Source organism: Triticum urartu, chromosome 1 (assembly GCF_003073215.2).
Source record: "Triticum urartu cultivar G1812 chromosome 1, Tu2.1, whole genome shotgun sequence".
NCBI classification, from domain to species: Eukaryota; Viridiplantae; Streptophyta; class Magnoliopsida; order Poales; family Poaceae; genus Triticum; species Triticum urartu.
The window spans coordinates 24545757-24566408 of NC_053022.1; the positions used below are offsets into that span (position 1 = coordinate 24545757).

Sequence of the window (20652 nt, forward strand, 5' to 3'; positions counted from 1 at the left end):
TTTTATACTCAAGGGGTTACCGACATAGAGCAACGGGGGTCAAGGGCAAAAATGGAAAAGGTGCCGTGGATAGGCACAGCTAGGTGCTGTAGCAGGCACAGCTACCTGCTACAGTGCTATCGTACCTAACCCTGACGGCAGGGGACAAGGGCATTAAATGCCCGTCTGTGTCGCCTAAACAGTACCGAGGGGGACCGCTAGGGACACCACCGTTCGCCACGATGGTTATCTCGTCAGCGCCTGCTCGCCACCTCGCACCCCTAGCTGCGCGACCTCCTGCCACGTGTGCTTGGGAGAGGCCCCCAGAGCGACACGTGGTGGTTGTGCTGGAGCGCGGGCTCGGAGAGGCGGTTCCCGCGGCAAACTCCTCGCCGCGGTCATCGTCTTGTCGCGTCCGGGAGCTAGTCGCTCACCGAGTCTTGCCGGGACGCGTGGCGCACCGCGGCAGGTTTTCTTGGTATGCCTGGGTTGGCCTTCCCGGCAAGCTCCTCTTGCCGGGGTCTCGTTTCCTTCCCGGCAAGCTCCCCTTGCCGGGGCCTGGAGATGCTTTGGATAGCTTTCCCGGCAAGCTCCTCTCGCCGGGGTCTTGTCTTGGGTACTTTGTTCTTGAATGGTCTTCAAAGTAGCCGCGGAGGGTCTTGGCGGTCACCCGGCAAGCCTTGCTGCGGGGATGCTGTGACTGCCCGTGCACGAGTTCGCGGTACTAGGGTACCCCCACTCTAGTACACCGACAGGAGCCCCCGGGCCTGGGCCAGACACGGTGCCGAGCGCTGTTGGGCCAGGCCCAAAACAGTGCACGGGCACGCGCGGCCTAGGTCACGCCGCATATCTCTCCGCTTCCGCCGCGCACGTCCAGAATGGCACGCGTCAAACGCGGCGCCATGGGTGACGTGGGCGGCGTGCGCGGGGCTAAGCCCCGCGAGCATGCGTCGGGCCATGATGAAGGGAACGGTTCACGCCCTCCTCCCTAAACGGAGGTAGGTGTGGAGGCGTGGTGCATTTACTGAATGGGGCCAGTGCGGTTTCCGAGGCGCCCACTCCCCGTGATCACGGGGGTGGGGCGAGGCCGCCTCATTCGTCGCCCCGGTTCCGCATCCTCGCCACGCGGCTTCCATGCGCCTGGAGTCGCGGACGGTGGAAGTGGGAAGCTGGGCCGTCGTGAGTAGAGGCAGCGGGTCGGGGCCTACTCCTTGCCCTTCCCGTGCCTTGATTCGCCGAGCGGGGCGGCTGAGCCCCCACCTCGCTCCTTTACAAAGAGCGGGAGGGGAGCACGGAAGCCCGCACTCTCCCATCTCCTCCTTCCTTCAGCTTCATCTTCCCTTTCTCTCATTCGTCATGGAGAAAGGGAACCCTGGCCCTTCATCAGTGGTGGCGAGGATCGCCGCCAGATAGCGCACCTCTCCCTCTTCCGCGCCCGTGGCGGTAGAGCCAGCCATAAGGGGAAGAGGGAGGGGGCGAGGTCACGGACGAGGTCGAGGACGAGGTCGAGGCGCTCGGGGAAGAGGCGGACGGGGCGGTGCGCCAGCTTTGCCTCCGCCGGCGGCTCCTCCCCCCACGGCGGTCCATATAGGGGACGACCCTTGCGGGTTCTTCGTCAGGCTGCGCCGGGCGCCTCGTCGTCGCCTTCGGCTTCCAGCTCCGTTTGCGAGCGCGATGGAGTTGGACCCGCCCGAGACACTGAGACTGCACATGAGGGGCTGCGGAATCAGCGGCACGCGAGTCCGCGTCGTATTCCCAGCCCCTAATGTGATGTATCTTGATCGGGGGTGGAAGACGTTCGCCCGAATCCACAGCTTGACGGGGGGACTCACCCTCCATTTTAAGTTGATGGAGGGCGGTCTCCTCTCCGTCAAGGTCTTTGGGTGCTTCGGCACTCGGGCGAAGTGTTGCGTGCACAGCTCCTCCGATAGCGAAGGCTCCTCCTTGAGTGATGGTGACGAGGAGGAGAGCGACAGCGATGATGAGGGTAACGGTCGGCGGGATGGCGGGTCCGACTAGGTGTCGGGCGCCGCTTCGCGCGAAACCGGCGACCCCATCATCCGCGTCGCCGGCTCCTTGAACTCCCCGGGGGCGTCTCCTTGGGCGACTGGCGTAGGGAGGCTGCGGAAGGGGAAGAGGGCTGGTGGCAAGGCCGTCAGGTCGGAGTACGAGGGCGTGGTGCCCTCGACAGCGTGCTGACGTCCTGCCGCCCCGTCTTCGAGCCCCGCTTCCGGCGTCGCCATCACCGTCAAGCCCTCGGTCGGCCCCCCGGGATGTTCTCTTGGTGTCTTCTGGCACCTGTGGCTCGTCTAGGCACCCCTTTTCCCCTTTTCGCCTCCTTGACCTACCTCCTGAAGAGAGGGACAGGAAAGGGGTTACGGGCACCTTATCTTTTTAATTTGTAAGCCCTCGGGCCTTAGCTGCATCTAAAACTTGTAACCCTCTCTTTCATGTTTTTCATCCTCTATGGACTGTACCTGAGTGGGAAGTTTTTTTAATGAAAAGGGGATGTTTGCCGGGTTATTTGCCTCGCGAGCCGAACCCACGCCAAGGAGCGAATCCTTAGTATCCCTCGGACAGACATTCCCAGCAACAGGCCCTGCCGCCTTCCCACGTCGCTCGACCTTCCTCACGCCTTTGACGGAGGCGGGAACGAGGTGGGTGCAGCCTCCTCGTTTCATCCCTTGGCTGTCGCGGCTACGACCAAACTTGGCCCCGGGAACGCGCTCCAGGGCCTAGAGTCGGGGGAGCACGACAGTTTTCGGGAAGAAACGCGGTTTAACATTCCCCAGTCCATAAGAGGATGCATGATGAGGGACGAAAGACTTATCTGATTTTGCAGCCCCCGGCAACTTTGACTTGCCGGGAACGGATCTTGGTACCCGCAACCCTTGGCAATACTGGCTTGTCGGGGTTCAGGTGCCGGCGCGCCCTTCTTCTCCTTTTCGTCCTCGAGCGGTCTGGCCAGGATATGCGAGCCCTGCGCACGAAAGAAGAGCAAAGGGACGGACACTCGACCTCTAAGTTAGGGGTTAGCCGCTGTTAGGCACTATCAACCCTAACCAAGGACGAGACTCAACCTAGCATGCATGCTATAGCCCCGGTGTGGCAGCACTTCATTTACTGGTGCTCAGGGTCTGCGCCTGGCTCTGTACAAAGGATTACATGCAACAGCGGCAAGGCTTGTACAGAAAGGTGGTTGCCGGGCAAGGCCCGACAACCGCGCCTTACGGGTAAAACTTACGAAGATGCTCGATGTTCCAGGAGTTGCTCACAGGAATGCCATCTTCGGTCTCAAGGCGGACAGCGCCAGGCCTTGTGACTCGTTTCACCCGGTAAGGGCCTTCCCACTTCGGCGTCAACTTGTTGGAAATCTTGGCCGACTGAACGCGCCGAAGAACAAGGTCGCCTTCCTCAAGACTCCTGGCATTGACTCTGCGGCTGTGGTAGCGGCGCAGAGCTTGCTGGTAGCGAGCAGCTCGCACAGCAGCCTGGAGACGATCTTCCTCGAGGAGCAGCGCATCATCTTGCCGCAGCCGCTCTTGCTCAAGCTCATCGTAAGCGAGCACTCGAGGTGACCCGTATACGAGTTCTGTGGGGGTAACTGCCTCTGCTCCATAGACTAGAGCAAAGGGTGTCTGTCCAGTGGCTCGATTTGGCGTCGTTCTGATCGACCAAAGAACCACCGGTATCTCCTCGATCCAGTTTCTTCCGCACTTGTGCAGCCTGTCGAAAGTTCTGGTCTTGAGCCCGCGCAGCACCTCGGCGTTCGCCCTCTCCGCTTGACCGTTGCTTTTCGGGTGAGCAACAGAAGCGAAGCAGACCTTGGCGCCGAGATCTTGGACATACTGCATGAAGGTGTGGCTCGTAAATTGTGTGCCGTTGTCGGTGATTATCCGGTTAGGGATCCCGAAGCGGGAAACAATCGACCTGAAGAACTTGACGGCTGACTGTGCGGTCACCTTCCTCACTGGTTCCACTTCCGGCCACTTTGTGAACTTGTCGATTGCGACGTACAAGTACTCAAAGCCCCCGACAGCTCGGGGGAAGGGGCCGAGGATGTCGAGCCCCCAGACCGAAAATGGCCAGGATAAAGGGATCGTCTGGAGAGCTTGAGCTGGCTGGTGTATCTGCTTGGAATGGAACTGGCACGCTTCACACTTGGTTACTTGTGCAGTTGCATCCTGGAGGGCTGTTGGCCAGAAGAAACCTTGCCGGAATGCTTTGCCGACGAGTGCTCTTGCGCCAATGTGGTGTCCACATATGCCTCCATGTACCTCTGCCAACAGCTTTTGTCCGTCTTCCCGGGGAATACACCTCAATTTCACACCGTTGAGTCTTCTTCTGTACAGTGTCTTGTCGACGAACTGGTACATACTTGACTGCCAGGCTACTCTTTCGGCTTCTTCTTGCTCTTCGGGAAGTTCTCCTGTCTGAAGGAAACGGACAATCTGATGTGCCCACGTTGGAGCCTGTGGCTCGACAACAAGGACTAAAGGCAACTCTGCTGCCGCGGGAACATCCGCTTCTACGGCGAGAAGCTGTGTCTCTGCCGGAGCTTGACGTTCCCCGACAAGTTTGCCGGGAGCTTCAGCTTCAACAGAACAAACCCTGGGGCTTGCCGGAGCATCTTGCTCCCTAGCGCTCTTGGCGTTGATCTTGGAGATTGCTGCGGGAATATCCGCTTCTACGGCGAGAAGCTGTGTCTCTGCCGGAGCGTGACATTCCGCGACAAGCTTGCCGGGAGCTTCTGCTTCAACGGAACAAGCCCTAGGGCTTGCCAGAGCAGACTGCTCCTCAGCGCCTTCGGTGTTGATCTTGGGGATCTTCTTGGCGGCGGCTTCGGGAAGCTCTGCCGGCAGGTAATCACCAGGAATCAACTTCCTCTTCTTGCTTTGTCCAGTTGATGGTGTTATGGACGGTTGGGTCAGCTTGAGCACAAAGGTCCCTGGTTCCACAGGTAGCTTAAGTGTGGCGCACTTTGACAGGCCATCAGCAAGGGCGTTCTGAGATCTCGGAACATGCTCCATTTGTAGGCCGTCAAAGCGCTCTTCTAGCTTTCTCACTTCGTCGACGTAAGATTCCATCAACGGACTCTGATAATCCTTGTTTACTTGGCGGACAACAAGCTGTGAGTCACCCCTGACAAGGAGCTTCTTGATCCCAAGGTCTGCCGCGATCCGGAGACCGGCAAGCAAGCCTTCGTACTCTGCAGTATTGTTTGTTGCTTGCTCCTTGGGAAAGTGCATCTGGACTATGTACTTGAGGTGCTCTCCGGTGGGTGCGATAAGCAGCACACCAGCGCCAGCGCCTTGCAGCGAAAAGGCACCATCAAAGTACATCAGCCACTCTTTGCTTGCCTCCTTGTCGGGGATGCTCGTTTCTGGAATTTCTTCATCTGGTGTTGGCGTCCATTCTGCTATAAATTCTGCCAATGCTCTGCTCTGGATAGTTGAAGTGCTGTCAAACTTGAGACCAAAGCTTGACAGTTCCAGTGCCCACTCAACAATCCTGCCTGTCGCTTCTGGATTCTGCAGTATCCTCTTGAGCGGAAAGCGAGTGACAACTGTGATCTCATGTGCTTGGAAGTAATGGCGCAGTTTTCTCGAGGCCATGAGAAGGCCGGAAAGCAATTTCTGCACACCAGAGTACCTTGACCTAGCCCCCTGCAGGAGGGAACTGACAAAGTAAACTGGGCACTGCACCATTTTCTTCCGCGTCTCCTCATGCATCTGCACAGATCCATCTTCGGCGGGACCAGAGCTTGTCAGGGAAGCCCCCTGCTTGTCGCTAGATGCGCTTGCCGCGGTTGTTGGCTCATCATCTGCCTCCCTCTCTGCTACCAACGCAGCACTAACCACTTGATTGGTTGCCGCTATGTACAGCAGCAACTTCTCTTGTGGTTTAGGCGCGACAAGTATTGGGGGGGAGGACAGGTATCTCTTCAGGTCTTGCAGCGCAGCCTCCGCTTTCGGAGTCCATTTCATGGGACCTGCCTTTTTCAATAATTTGAAAAACGGCAGGGCGCGCTCAGCAGACCGAGAAATAAACCTGCTGAGAGCAGCCACGCAACCGGCAAGTTTCTGCACATCCTTGACGCGCTTTGGTGCTTCAATTTGGTCAATGGCCTTGATCTTGTCGGGGTTGGCTTCAATTCCCCGCTGAGACACGAAGAACCCGAGAAGCTTTCCGGAGGGAACTCCGAACACGCACTTCTCTGGGTTGAGCTTGAGGCTGATCTTGCGCAGATTTGCGAAGGTCTCGTCCAAATCTTGAACCAGGGTTGCTCTGTCCTTGCTCTTGACCACTATATCATCCATGTAGGCTTCCACATTTCTGTGTATTTGTGGCTCAAGAGCAATATGGACTACTCTTGCAAATGTTGAACCAGCATTTTTTAATCCGAAAGGCATCCGTACAAAGCAGTACATGCCACATGGAGTAATAAATGCGGTCTTCTCCTCATCCTCTGCTGCCATGAAGATTTGATGATACCCTGAGTATGCGTCCAGAAATGAAAGAAAATCACATCCGGCTGTGGAGTCAACAATCTGGTCGATGCGCGGCAAAGGAAACGGGTCTTTGGGACAAGCTTTGTTAACATCGGTGAAATCGATACAAAGCCTCCATTTCCCGTTTGCCTTGCGCACGACTACAGGATTGGCCAACCACGTGGGATGGAGCACTCCTCTGACGAGGCCTGCTGCTTCCAGTTTCTTGAGCTCTTCTGCAATGAATTCTTGGCGCTCCATTTCCTGCTTCCTGACTTTCTGCTTGACGGGCCGCGCGTGGGGACAAACGGCAAGGTGGTGCTCAATCATTTTCCTGGGAACACCGGGGATGTCAGACGGCTGCCATGCAAACACGCCGACATTCGCCCGCAGGAAAGTAACGAGCGCGCTTTCCTATTTAGGGTCAAGCGTGGCACTGATGGTGAAGGTACCACCAGCGCCGTCCACCTTGGCGGATACTCTCTTCGTCTCTGGCGGAGCTGCCATCGTCTTCTTGCACTTGCCGGTGGAGCTCGATGGTGCGTCCTCGATGGCAGCACAGCACTCCGAAGAGGCGCGCTTGCTGGAGTGGGCATCAGAGCTCTTGCCGGGCTTGGTCCTCCTGGAGCTCGATGGTGCGTCCTCAACGGCAGCGCAGCACTCCAAAGAGGTGCGCTTGCCGGAGTAGGCACCAGAACTCTTGTCGGACTTGGTCTTCTTGGTCCCGGGAGCTTCAGCGGCAAGTGGATCGCGATCTGCCATGGCTGCTGCTTCCCGGTAGATCTTGTCGGCACAGATAAGAGCATCCTTCTTGTCGCCAGGGACAGAAATGATGCTTATCGGGCCTAGCATCTTCAGCACGTTATACGCGTAGTGAGAGGCCGCCATGAACTTGGCGAGTGCTGGGCGGCCAAGTATCCCATTGTAAGGCAACGGGATATCGGCAACGTCGAATGTGACCCTCTCAGTCCTGAAGTTTAACTCGCTGCCGAATGTTACCGGCAGCGTGACCTTCCCCTTCGGCTTGCTCCTTCCAGGATTGATTCCTTGGAATGTGCCGGTCTCTTCGAGCTCGCTGTCAGGGATCTGGAGTTTTCGGAGTACAGCGGAGGAGATCAGGTTTAAGCCGGCCCCGCCGTGAACTAGCATCTTGGTGACTTTGAGGTTGCGGATCGTTGGCGAAACCAACATCGGCAGACACCCGACCGCAGTGGTGCGGTCAGGGTGGTCCTCAATGTCAAAGATGATAGGCGTGCTGGACCACTTCAGAAGCTTGCGCGATTCGATGGGTGGTTCTGCTGCATTGACTTCCCGCACCCACTGTTTGAGTTGGCGGTGCGAGGTATGCAGGGAAGCACCCCCGTCAACGCACAAGACCTCTGTGGCTTTCTGAAACTCCTGCTCACTGGTCTCAACGTCATCCATGTCTTCATCCTCATCGTCGTCTTTTTCCTTGTCGCGACCGCGGGGAGGCCTGTCTCCTTGCCGCTGCTTGGCCTTGGCGCGGCGTCGTTCCTGGCCGGTGCGCTTCTGGCCAGGTTTCTCGGCACCCCCTTGGGCTCTCTCCTTGTCGCGCCGCTCGTACTCAGCCTTCTGTTGCTGGACGAGCTGCTCGACCTTCTTGCAGTTTTGGAGGTCGTGGCCCTTGGTGCGGTGAATCTTGCAATATTGCTTGTCGGAGCCGTCCCGCTTGTCGGCGACTGCCACGGCCTGACAGTTGGTGCACGCGGCAACTTCCTTGCCGGAGCTACCAAATGCAGCCTTCTTGGCGCCACCTTCAACGCCGGACTGCTCAACGACCAGCACCTCGTTGCCCCTCTTCTTCCTGTTGCGCCGCCGGTTTTTCTTGGCCGGGGCAGCATCCTCACTGTCAGATCCTTCCACTCCAGTGCTTTCTCCGGGGAATTTCCTCCCTTCCTCAGCGCGTGCACACTTGTCGGCCAGGGCATATAGTTCGCTGACGTCCCGAATCTTGCACATCGCCATCTCCTCTCGCATCCTGCGGTTACGCACGTTCTGATGGAACGCGCTGATCACCGCGGCGGGGTGGATATTTGGGATGTTGTGGTGTACACGGCTGAACATCTGGATGTACTGGCGCAGGGGCTCTCCATTTTTTTTTTTTTGTATTTTTATATGTATTTCCCTTTCTATCTTTTCGGTTTTTTTTCTCTCTTTTTCTCTCGTCTTTGTATTCTGTTTTTCTTTTTCCCTTTTCTTTTTTTTTTGCGCTTTTTTTTTTTTTGTCTGTTCTTGTCTCTTCCCGTTCGTTCTGTTTCGTTTTGATTATTTTGGTTTTAGTTTCTCTCTGTTTTTTCGTCTGTTTTTTATTTTGTTCGTGTTTCTTTTTTTTAAATTTTATTTGTTTGTTTAGTTAGTTGTCCTGTTTTTTCGTCATTTTTCATTTTTTTCTTTTTTTAGTTTCTTTTCGCTTCTGGACGAGCAGATGAAGGATGCCACTCGGATAGTCTCTGTATGGTTTGGGCTCCGCTGGGCGTTTGTGGCCGCGTGTCTCGTGAAGGCGCCAACAAACTGTGGCCATATGGGTTCACCCGGATGATCGATTGATCCGGTTGTTCTCGGATCTGAATGGCATGAGCCCATGGACCCTGACGTTCGGGACTTTGAGCACCAACGGGAAGTTGTTTTGGCAGTGGAATCGTTGGTGCGATGCATTAAGGGTTTGATGTGCCGTCCGCCTCGTACGCCACGTGGTTGCGAAGCAATTCGTGGCAGCCCTGGACCGCGTAGAATGGGGGTGATTATGTGCTGAGAGGGGAGAAAGTTTACTCCTGACGGCAATGAGATAGTGACTGCAGTATCGAGGAGCTTTATGCCGATCCGTACTTCTCTGGTGTCACTGAGGGCTCGTGGCTGAAAGTTTATGTCTAGTACGCAGTTAGGCGTCAAGAGTGGGGTGTGGCCAGCATGGAATAAGATTGGAGACCCGGGATCGGAAGCCTCTAGGGTGGCGCCCGACCAGGCGCTTCTTAAATCGATGACGGTGACCTGTCAGTGAGGCTTATGCTGGACGATACTAACCAGCGGAATACAAACTGTCTAGCCAGCGAGTGTAACGCGCCTGGTTATCCACTGTCGCTTGGCTGAGAAGCTTAAGCAATTGTCAGGAACTTTGGTCAGCTAGGGCATCCGAAGGAGACACTTAGCCGGGCGCGCTGGATGACTGTGGATATGTGATCGTCCTGCTCTCCGATCTCTTGTGCCACTGCGTGCTTGTCCTGCGCACCACAGTCCGGGGCCCAGCGCGCCGCGGGGCTCGAATGCCGGACTTGTCTGCGGAGTACGCCAGCGTGCTGTATCGACTAAGAGCGTGGTCTAGCCGTGACCTTTTAGGTATGGCTGGCGGCAAACGACATATTATAGCCGGTGGCCAGAGTTGCTGCATGACGGATCTTGGAAGCAAGAGAGGATACGCGGGATGCTGTACGAGCCTGCGTTGATTGGAAGTCAGCGTGTCGAGTGACGCTTTCCGGCGAGCTGCAGGTCCGAGCGCAATCGGGGATGAGGGCCGAGCTGTTCGGGTGTTTGGGAGTGCACAGGTGTTTGCAACGCGCCCAGCGCGGAGCCAAGTGACCGTTTTGGTCGCTCTGACAATCTGAGGATTTCCGGAGTGCGAGGAAATACCGGTATCCTATGCTGGTGAAGATTAATGTCGCCAACGCCACGCAGAACAATGGTAGGGCATCCTCCACGGCCTGTCGTACTCACGGGGCAGAAATGAGTGCGCTGGCGTTATGATGGAGCTGCGAGGGCCGGAAGCCGAATAGAAGCTTGCGCAGCCTCGCTCGCCGAGAGAGTCGCGGAATGTGTTCTGTCGATAATCCCCTCTCAAACGCCGTTGCCTGAAGCCCAAAGGTCGATCACCTTCCTAGGGGTGGCTATCTTACCGTGATGAGACTCTGGATAGTGGACCGCTCCACTGAATAAGAGTTGCAATGTTGGTCTTAAGCTCCGGGTCGCTTGGGGTGTATAGATGAAGTCCGCGAGGAGCCGTTCTCACGCTCGGAGGGCAATGTCGCTAAGGCGTGAAAGGCACAATGCCCGGAAAAGGAAGATGGCTCTGAAGCTTCGGTCCCCTAAGTGGTGCTGAGTAGCGTCGCGGTAGCGATGGGAATGGCCAAGGAGAGTTAGGCGGGGGAGCAATGGGCTCGAGCCGCATGCCTTTCGTAGTATCGAGCCGCCTCACGACCGGATGCAGGACGAGTACGCCGTTTCTGCGTACCAATGGCGGACCTTTGAGGCGTGGAGTCGCCACTTTCGGTGGACGCAAGCTGGACATAGGCAGTTGGAGCGTGGGGGCGTAAGTAGTGGTCGGATGGATTAGGATAGTCCGGATGGGAGGCATAGGCTCGAACGAGTAAACTACATAGTACCAGCGCGCGATCGGCCGGATACTCGCCAGCTGAGGCGGCACGTATGGAAAATGACCCTGAATGAGATTTCCGCCACGAATTTCGATAACCGCAATCGGAGTAGGCCGGCGCATCGCAATACAGGTGCCATACAGTGGTCGACGCGAAAGGAGCGACCGTATGGGTGTCTGGCAGCCGTGATCGACATGGAGGGTCATGGCCCGAGCAAGATGAGTAGAGCCATGACGCTGCCGGTGCCGCACCTCCTGAGATGGGCGCGGTGCATGCACGGACGCCGAGGTCTTGGAGTGCGCCCGGTCGTTGTGGGAGCCGGCTACGCCGCCAATGGGCAGCGCAGCCTTGCCCTGGGACCTGGCAGCACCGCGGGTTCCCTCGTCGACGCGTGTTCCTCCGCCGGCGCCTGCCCCACCGGCCGTTTGCTCCGGCGGTGGCTGGCTCGGCGCGGACGGAGCAGCTGCCTCCGAAACTTTCTTCTTCGGCGGCATGTTGACGAAGATGATGAAGATCTAGCCCGAGGGGATGCCGGATCTGAGGACGATGAAGATCTAGCCCGCGAGGACACCGGATCTGGTTCGCACAACTTCGACGCCCCCTACCTGACGCACCAGAGATGCCGTGGGTTTCTGATCCACGGACACCTATGGGACCGGCGGACCGGGTCCCTTTCGGTTCGGCGGGGGGCGGAGGTTGCGCGAAGAGCAGATCGAGGCGAAGCACGCGGGCGGTTGGTCGTGCGAAGAGTAAATCGAGGCGAAGCACGCGAGCGATTTACCCAGGTTCGGGCCGCACGGATGTGTAAAACCCTACTCCTGGTTTGTGGTTTGGTATTGATTTCTAGCTCGGGAGCGCGGGGTGCTAGAGTACACACCGGCGACTAGCGAGACCGAGCGTGGGCGTGGGAATGGCCTTCTCCCGAAGGCTCTCAGAATGGCCGACCCCCCACTACGTTGCAGACGGCCCTCCTTTTATACTCAAGGGGTTACCGACATAGAGCAACGGGGGTCAAGGGCAAAAATGGAAAAGGTGCCGTGGATAGGCACAGCTAGGTGCTGTAGCAGGCACAGCTACCTGCTACAGTGCTATCGTACCTAACCCTGACGGCAGGGGACAAGGGCATTAAATGCCCGTCTGTGTCGCCTAAACAGTACCGAGGGGGACCGCTAGGGACACCACCGTTCGCCACGATGGTTATCTCGTCAGCGCCTGCTCGCCACCTCGCACCCCTAGCTGCGCGACCTCCTGCCACGTGTGCTTGGGAGAGGCCCCCTGAGCGACACGTGGTGGTTGTGCTGGAGCGCGGGCTCGGAGAGGCGGTTCCCGCGGCAAACTCCTCGCCGCGGTCGTCGTCTTGTCGCGTCCGGGAGCTAGTCGCTCACCGGGTCTTACCAGGACGCGTGGCGCGCCGCGGCAGGTTTTCTTGGTATGCCTGGGTTGGCCTTCTCGGCAAGCTCCTCTTGCCGGGGTCTCGTTTCCTTCCCGGCAAGCTTCCCTTGCCGGGGCCTGGAGATGCTTTTGATAGCTTTCCCGGCAAGCTCCTCTCGCCGGGGTCTTGTCTTGGGTACTTTGTTCTTGAATGGTCTTCAAAGTAGCCGCGGAGGGTCTTGGCGGTCACCCGGCAAGCCTTGCCGCGGGGATGCTGTGACTGCCCGTGCACGAGTTCGGGGTACTAGGGTACCCCTACTCTAGTACACCGACAGAGGGAGGAAAAAGAGAAACGAGGGAAAGAGGAAGGAGATGGAGGGAGTTGCAGGTCTGGATGCCGATGGTGAGACGCTATGGCGTGGTACCATGGAAGCGCGGGGGAAGAGAGGCGAGCACCTGGACGATGGCGGAGCGAGGCGGCGGCTTCCTTGGGTGCCATGGAGGAGGAATGGCTCATGGGAAGGAGTGCCATGGGAGAGCCTAGGAAGAGTGGGGGAGAGGTACGTGAGGGAGGAGGGATTCGGGGGTGGAGATGGGGATTTCACGGCACTAAAGAAGTATATAAATAGTAGCAGGGCAGGGTATGTACCCCACGTTACTACTATGGCCCGCCAGGGGGGTACGGTGGGGACCACATTGTAGCAGTGCGGGTTCATACCCCGCGCTACTACTATGGCCTGTCCCGGGGGGCATGGTGTGTACCAGTTAGTAGCAGCGCATGGTTTATATCCGCGCTACTCCTATCAACTTAGCAGTAGCGCGTGGCAGGTACCCGCACTACTACCAAGTGGTTACCAATAGGGGTTTTCCTAGTAGTGTATTGATATTTGAGACAATTTTAAGGAACTTCTTTGTTAGGTTAAATCTTTACTATTACATATAATAGTCCAATCGTTCTTTACTGTCATCGCGTATATAAGACAAGCATGTCTCTTCACACAGAATTTATTAGTAATCTCCAAAAATTATTTGGGTACTATAAGACCAACATTAAAGTCGACTTGGACAAAATTAGAGAGGTTTTACACAGCTGAATACCTTGATGACAATCTGCTTCTTTTGTTCTTCCACAACATCAAAGACAATCTGTAGAAGAGTAGTAGCTAGGTTCCAGCCATGGATCAAGTAAAGATGATTTCGTGAATACCAAGCATTGTAAATTACCTTTCAAAAAGGTATTCCCTCTGTTCCATAGTAAGTGTCGTGGTTTTCATTCAAATGTGAACTAAAATCACGACACTTATTATGGATTAGAGGGAGTACTACACTTCTAAGACCTGAGAAGGTATAGAGCAGAGAAAAGTACAACTAAAACATATTGTACACCACCTATCAGGATATAAGTATTGACTGAATGTTTATTTGAAACATGTGTTCACTGTAGATCGTGGCAAAAAACCATGCGTGTACGCTTCAATTCTGAGATGATTAGCTTTAATTTTCAGTACTAGTCATTGTGTAAGTCTCAGCAAATTTATCATCCACTACTGTAATAACTACAATACGTCCAAATATCTTCTCCATTACTAAATACTAGTCATCGACCCGTGCGCCTGCACGGGCTAGTTATGTATTTTAATCACTACATACTAAATTTATGTTTACAAAACACACAAAATATACAAATTCATATTGGTGGCCATTATGATTATAGATGTAAAATATTACTACTAAAATATTGGATGGTTTACATTGATTTTCAGAGGTAGAATATCAACTTATCTATTAGTGCCCCATCTAATTGGTGGTAGCAGTTGGGGCATTGAAACCAAAAGAGTCTTCAAACATAAGGGATGGTGAGTGTGCCATTCATGTTAATTTAGTGCTACTAAACATATGCATTGAAAGAGAAATGTTAGATGAAAGTGCGAATAAAAAAATTGCAGCCATCTTCTATATTTGGTTGACTTTATGCACTCCAAAGATAGGTAAAAATGAAGAGTACTATTACTTATTATTCTCGAAAGTATAAAAGAATGTTAATTTATTTAACTATATAAAGAAAGGTGTGACAGGACTCTTAGGAGCAGTAAATTAAAAAAATTCTGAAAACAAAATTTAGAAAATGAAACTTAAAGATCACACTATGGTGTTATATGTTATAGAAGGTCGAATTTTACGAACATAATGTATTGCCAACGTAATTCTTTGTCATAAGACACCTAGCACTGCAGAGTGATGAGCACTGCACTGTAGAGCGGCCCAGGATAAATTCAAAGAGGATTTCCTTGTTGAAATGGCCTCCTTCTGCTCTCACATCAATATCCCTTTTGTGACAGGTGGTGACTTTAATATCTTGAGAGGGGGAGACGACAAGAACAAAAATATGAAACATAACCCTTATGTTGACAAGTTCAACTCTGTGATCAACGCATTTAACCTTAGAGAAATTCATCTATCTGGGGGTAAATATACCTGGTCTAATCACCAAGCTCACCCTACACTTGAGAAACTGCATAGGGTGCTTATGAGCTATTTTTGGGAAGATTTATTTCCCCTGGTGTCGGTTCGGAAACTTGTTAGAGACATCTCTGATCACAACCCTCTCCTACTCTCTCTGAAAGCTGATAGTCCGGAACATTCTAAGAAGAAAGAGTTTCGTTTTGAGATTAGCTGGTTGACCAATGAGCTGTTTCTCCCTAAAGCTAGAGAAATCTGGGAACAACCTATTTTCTCAAACGACCACCATAGACATCCTCAATATCAAATTGAAAAGATTCAAGAAATATTTTAAAGGATGGGGGTCTCACATTTTTGGTCACGAGAGGAAAAGAAAGAAAGAAATTCATATAGAGCTGGAGGAGATCGAAAAGATAGAGGAAGATGGGGATATTGAGGTGGAAATGTGTTGCCGTAGGGCTTCTTTACTAGCTGAGCTCAATGTAATCCTTACTAAGGAAGAACTATTCAGACTCCAACAATATAGAGAGAGGTGGCTTTTGAAAGGTGATCAAAACACTGCGTACTATCATCGTATTGCGAATGGTAGGAAACGAAAGAACACTATTCAACCTTTTACTGACGGGGATAATGTGATCGAAGGAACCAAAAACCTCCTTGATCATGCTACCACATACTATAAAGAGTTGTTTGGGGCCACTCCAGGCAATCTGTTCCACCTTTCCCCTGATACTTGTTGAGAGCATGAGAAGTTGAGTGATCAAGATAATGGTTTCCTGACCTGTCCTTTCTCTGAGGAAGAAGTCAAGATAGCCTTGTTTGGTATGGAGAGTAATAGTGCTCCTGGTCCAGATAACATTCCAGCAGAATTTTATAAAGCTTGCTGGGACTTTGTGAAGGTGGATATCATGCGCACATTTGAGGCTTTCCATGCGGGAACATTGGACGTGGCCCGGCCGAACTATGGGGTGATTACGCTGATTCCTAAAATGGCGGGAGCTAAGAAAATCCAACAGTTCCGTCCGATTTGCCTTCTTCGTTGTCCCTATAAGCTAATCACAAAAGTGGTGGATAACCGTGTAGCTATCTACGCGGATAAACTGGTCAGCCTTCACCAAAATGCCTTCATTAAAAACAGAAACATCATGGATGGAATTCTATCTTTGCATGAGGTATTACATCATACCCACGTTAAGAAAAAAATAGGAGTGGTTCTGAAACTTGATTTCGAAAAAGCCTATGACAAAATCAATTGGGACTTCCTCTTGGAATGTCATAGAATGAGGGGTTTTAATGATAAGTGGTGCAGGTGGATTAAAAATATCCTGAACAATGGCACGGTGAGCATCAAGTTGAATAATGAGACGGGGCCCTATTTTGTGAGCCGCAAAGGGGTTCGTCAAGGCGACCCCCACTCGCCCTTCTTGTTTAACCTGGCAGTTGAATGCCTATCAAAAATGATCTTTAATGCCCAAAAATCAAAACTGATTACTGGTCTAGCTCCGGATCTGATTAAGGGGGGTGTTGCTGTGTTGCAATATGCAGATGACACGGTTTTGTGTTTTGAGCATGACACTTCTGCTGCAGTAAATCTCAAACTGCTTCTTTATATGTTTGAACTCATGTCGGGCCTTAAAATAAACTATCTTAAGATTAAAATTATGTGTGTGGGGGGTGACAATAGCATCCTTAATTACTATGCGGAGCTCTTTAATTGCCAAATTGGTCACTTCCCTATGCGATACTTAGGGGTGCCATTGAGCTTTTCCTCTCTTAGATGCCCTGAGCGGATCTTTGTTGATGAAAAATTTAGAAAGTGTTGCGAATCCTGGATTGGTAACGCTGCTTCCTCGGGTGGCAGGCTCACTTAGTTGAACTCCTCCCTATCTAGTATAGTCTATTACTATATGGCTATGTTCCTTCTCGCTAAAACATCCATTGAAAAACTGGACAAGCAGAGGCGTCGATTTTCTGGCAAAGTTTTGAGGGGCGTAAGAGATATCACTTGGTTCGTTCGAGTAGAGTGTGCCGCTCCAAGGACAAGGGTGGTCTGGTTGTGAAAGATCTACAAAAACAAAATATCAGTCTCGTTGTTAAATGGTGGTGGAAACTTGATACTCATAAGGGACTTTGGCAAGATATTGTTAAATCCAAATACTTGAAAGGGGATACAGTTTCCACGGTGAAAAGTAAGTTCAATGATTCCCCTGTCTGGAGGGATATTATGAAAGTAAAAGAGTATTACATGTGTGGCACATCGATTCATGTCAACTCGGGGGATGTGGCTCGAGTCTGGGAGGAGTCACTGAATGGCTACCCCCCATGCGAGTCTAGTATCCCCAGCTGTTTAGCATCTGTACTATGCCTGAGATCGCAGTTGATAAGCTTGGGTGCCGCGCCTATGAACCCTAGTACTAGCAGGAGGAGACGGTGCTCGAAGGATAGAAGATCGATCGCCCGCGTACGTGCATGCGATAGCCATACGGGCAAGAGTATGATCCGGTACAGCTTGGGTCTCATACCCATCTGACCCTGGCCCATCTCCTCGCGGACCCAGCTCCCTCCGAGCCGGCCCAGCGCAGCCCAGTAAGCATTTCAAACGCATCGATCTCATCTCCGAGATCCCGGTCGCCGTCACGGCCAACACAGGCGCCGCCGGTGCTTGTCGAACGTCGATCCGCCTCACATGTTTCCTCTTCTTTACAGTAATCCATGACTCCGGCCTAATCATATTGAATAGCGTAAGATTCGGAAGACTCACCTTAGGTAAGGGCCCTTCCAAGGTCTGAGCGCCGACTCCGCCGTCCTCCAATGAACAACGCGTCGAATCATCTCATTCTTCTCGCCCGCGTGAAGACCGATGCGCGCCGGATCGTCCGATGGCAGAACACGATCAATCGTCGTTGCTACTTCATCTTCGTTATAACCTGAATGGAAAAATTCACAAATAAGATCCGAAGGTGTCGGCGAGGGCGGCGAGTCCGCCGGGGATGCATCCCCATCATCGTCCGCGTCGTCGTCGTCGGAATCGGCTAGCGCCCAAAACCGCCCGCCGACGCGCCGTTGATCACCGGCGGCGGCCGGCGCCGTCGCGGCCGCGCGCATGGGCGTCCGCCCTGTCGCTCGCCCCGTCGCCCTCTTTCCAGGAGTATGTAGTCCTACTCCCATCTCCTTCATGGAACTACTGATGCCTGAACATCTACTGATGCCTGAACATATAATTATAGATGCGCCAGGAAGATGCAAATTGCACACTATAATGTTCAGGGAAAGTAGTGGCTGAGCCCAGCTCGATGCATCCCAGCAACACCCATGCAAGAAAACATAGCAAAACATTTCGTGAAAAATCTTAAAATTTATGGCAATGATAATGAACAAATGTTATTGATGCTTGCAAAGTTTGGTGGTCAAAAAACTTCCAAGGAGATCTGTAACAAATTCATAAAGTCTGCTCAAACGGTCCATATACATTTTCAGTAATTTTATTTTTCCGTACAGAGCTCCTCAAATGTCATTTGACCCCTTTATAACATTTATTCATAATCATGTCCACAAAGTTTCAGATTTTTTCGAAATAATTTGCTATGTTTTCTTACGTCGTGTTGCAGGGGGTGCACCTAGTTGGGCTATAGAAAAACCACTTGGCATAATTCCTTTGCATGGCCATCAGAAACAGGAGAGGATCCCAAGGACTCCTTCATGAAATATTGCACTACTTGTTGCCCGCTAAAGGTCCTCGTCATCCTGCTCCACGCATGACTCTACAGCTGCACGCTCCAGGGTGTCTGTGAGGTGGATGTCAACTGTGATCCACTTCCAGCAAGGCTCCAGAAGATGATCAATGCTCACACACTACTTTTCGTCGCCAAAAAGGACCACTAACAAAGGTATCTCAATAAATGAAACACTTATGAGGCGATATGTTTGAAGACACAGAAAATTCTGGCATGACATCCAATTTGCTGGTTTTATGCTTCTTCTTTTCTAATTAATTTGACTCAACTTGAGCCGTTTGGATACAAACTGAAAGAGATAAAGATGGGCGTTGGACTGAGCTTCATGGCAATGCCATCCCAAAGCCACTCACTCCACAACCCCTACATTGCTGCCATGATTGATAGATCTCGTGCCATCCCACGAAGCAACCATGATAGCCTACAGAAAGAAATAAATAAGCGGCCAAGTTGTGTACATGCACACAACAACAAGGCACATTATTTGCAAGCTGAGGAATCAAGGAAAAACAGGGTTCAGATGACAGAATTAACGTTGGGGAACACCAAAGACGGCGTCGTTATTTGCGGGTCAATACGGGCCACATGCCATTTTGCTGGAGACCCTCTTTAAGATGTTTGGTGGCAAGCAGAAGTTCTTCCTTCAGCTTCAGATTCTCCATGAACAAGCGCTGGCGCTCTGATGTATCTTGAGTTTGTACAATTGTCCCTCTGCATTTGAGGCAAGTGCTATTTTGCATAGCCGATATGATGGCTTGCCTTTCTGATTTTAGCATCTGCTTCTCTAACTGAAGATTGCTGGCCTCCTGCCTCCGCGTCTTGCCCTGCATTTATTAATTTCATGTATGCATCATTTCAGTGGTTATTATAAGAGTATGACACCATGATCATGAGGGTAATATAGTAGTACATAGCAGAAATCACTAATGGAGCTCGAGCTCCATGGACTCAAATTTTAAAAATTCCAAAATAATATTATTTGATTTAAAAAAATCAAGAAAACAATATGCACATACCTATGGATGAATACTACTTGTGTGTGAAGTTTTGTGGCGAAATACATTTTTGAGCGAGTTATACAAAATAACAAAACAATGTATGTCTAGAACATGTACTATTCAGTATAAAAGTACATGATTTTTTTGTACAACTCACATCAAAATGTACTTCAATATGAAATTTTACACACTACATACTTGTGTGTTTATTTTCAGATATTTTTGAATCTTATAAACTTGATTTTTTATTTCTTTTTAAATCTCGCTCTGTGGGCAAGAGTACCAAAAAGCCTCGCCCATTACATTGTGAGTTCAGATGACAAACAATGATACTATGTTCGCTGGAGCTTATACTAATTTTCTGCAAAGCTTGCATAACCGTATGTCGTAGCTGGCCCATGTGGCGAAATCTCATGTAATTCACCATGGAAAAGAATAGTATGTACCTTAATGGAGCTGCGATGGTTTTGGAACCAAAATTTGACCTGTTGGGCACTCATGCCAAGCCTCTTGCTGAGGGTCTTCCGGAGTTTCTCATCTGGATAAGGGGATTCCCGGAAGACACTACATATGACATTAATGAAAATAGATTAGTACACATCATCTTCGATAGGTAAGAAACATTGATTGAGTATGTATTGTACGCTTCAAGTTGTTGGATTTGTTCTCTGCGGAGACGGTGATAATTGGCGTGCCTTGTCTCCATCCTATGCTCACTATGGGTCTCTCCGTCGTTGTTTCCTTTGTCTGCAACAACATCGCTGGCATTATCAATCTTTCCCGCATTGGCAGTGCCTCCAAGCAGACCATACATCTCATCATCATGGTTGTTCGGGAATAGGTGGTTTGTTCAGTTGTCATGAAGACGTCAAGATCATTGTGCACAAGATTGTTGTATCGCTGGAACTCGCCGTCCATGTTGATCTGTTATCATGAAACAATAGCCGATCCTTATATACATTGGGATCAATTTACATATTCCATATAAGTGATATATTTAAATAAGGAGGACTTACGTACGATACAATAAGTTACTAACTAGTCCAACAAATTATAGAAGGGATATATTACTATGTGTGGGAAATCATATCAGCCATAAATAATAGTATTATAGGCATGATAGTACAATCAGATCTATGAATATTATCAGATTTATGTTATCTCCTATATTTTACCTTTGGAAGATTAGCCTAGATGCTAGCAAGATTCTTGCCATCTCCCAAGCAAAATGGTA

The 20652-nt window shown here is 51.6% G+C and overlaps 1 pseudogene; it reads right to left on the bottom strand.

The window, feature by feature from the left end:
* Window positions 1-18980: 18980 nt before the first annotated feature.
* On the bottom strand, window positions 18981-20336 carry LOC125532608 (annotated as a pseudogene).
* Between the last annotated feature and the right edge of the window lie 316 nt (window positions 20337-20652).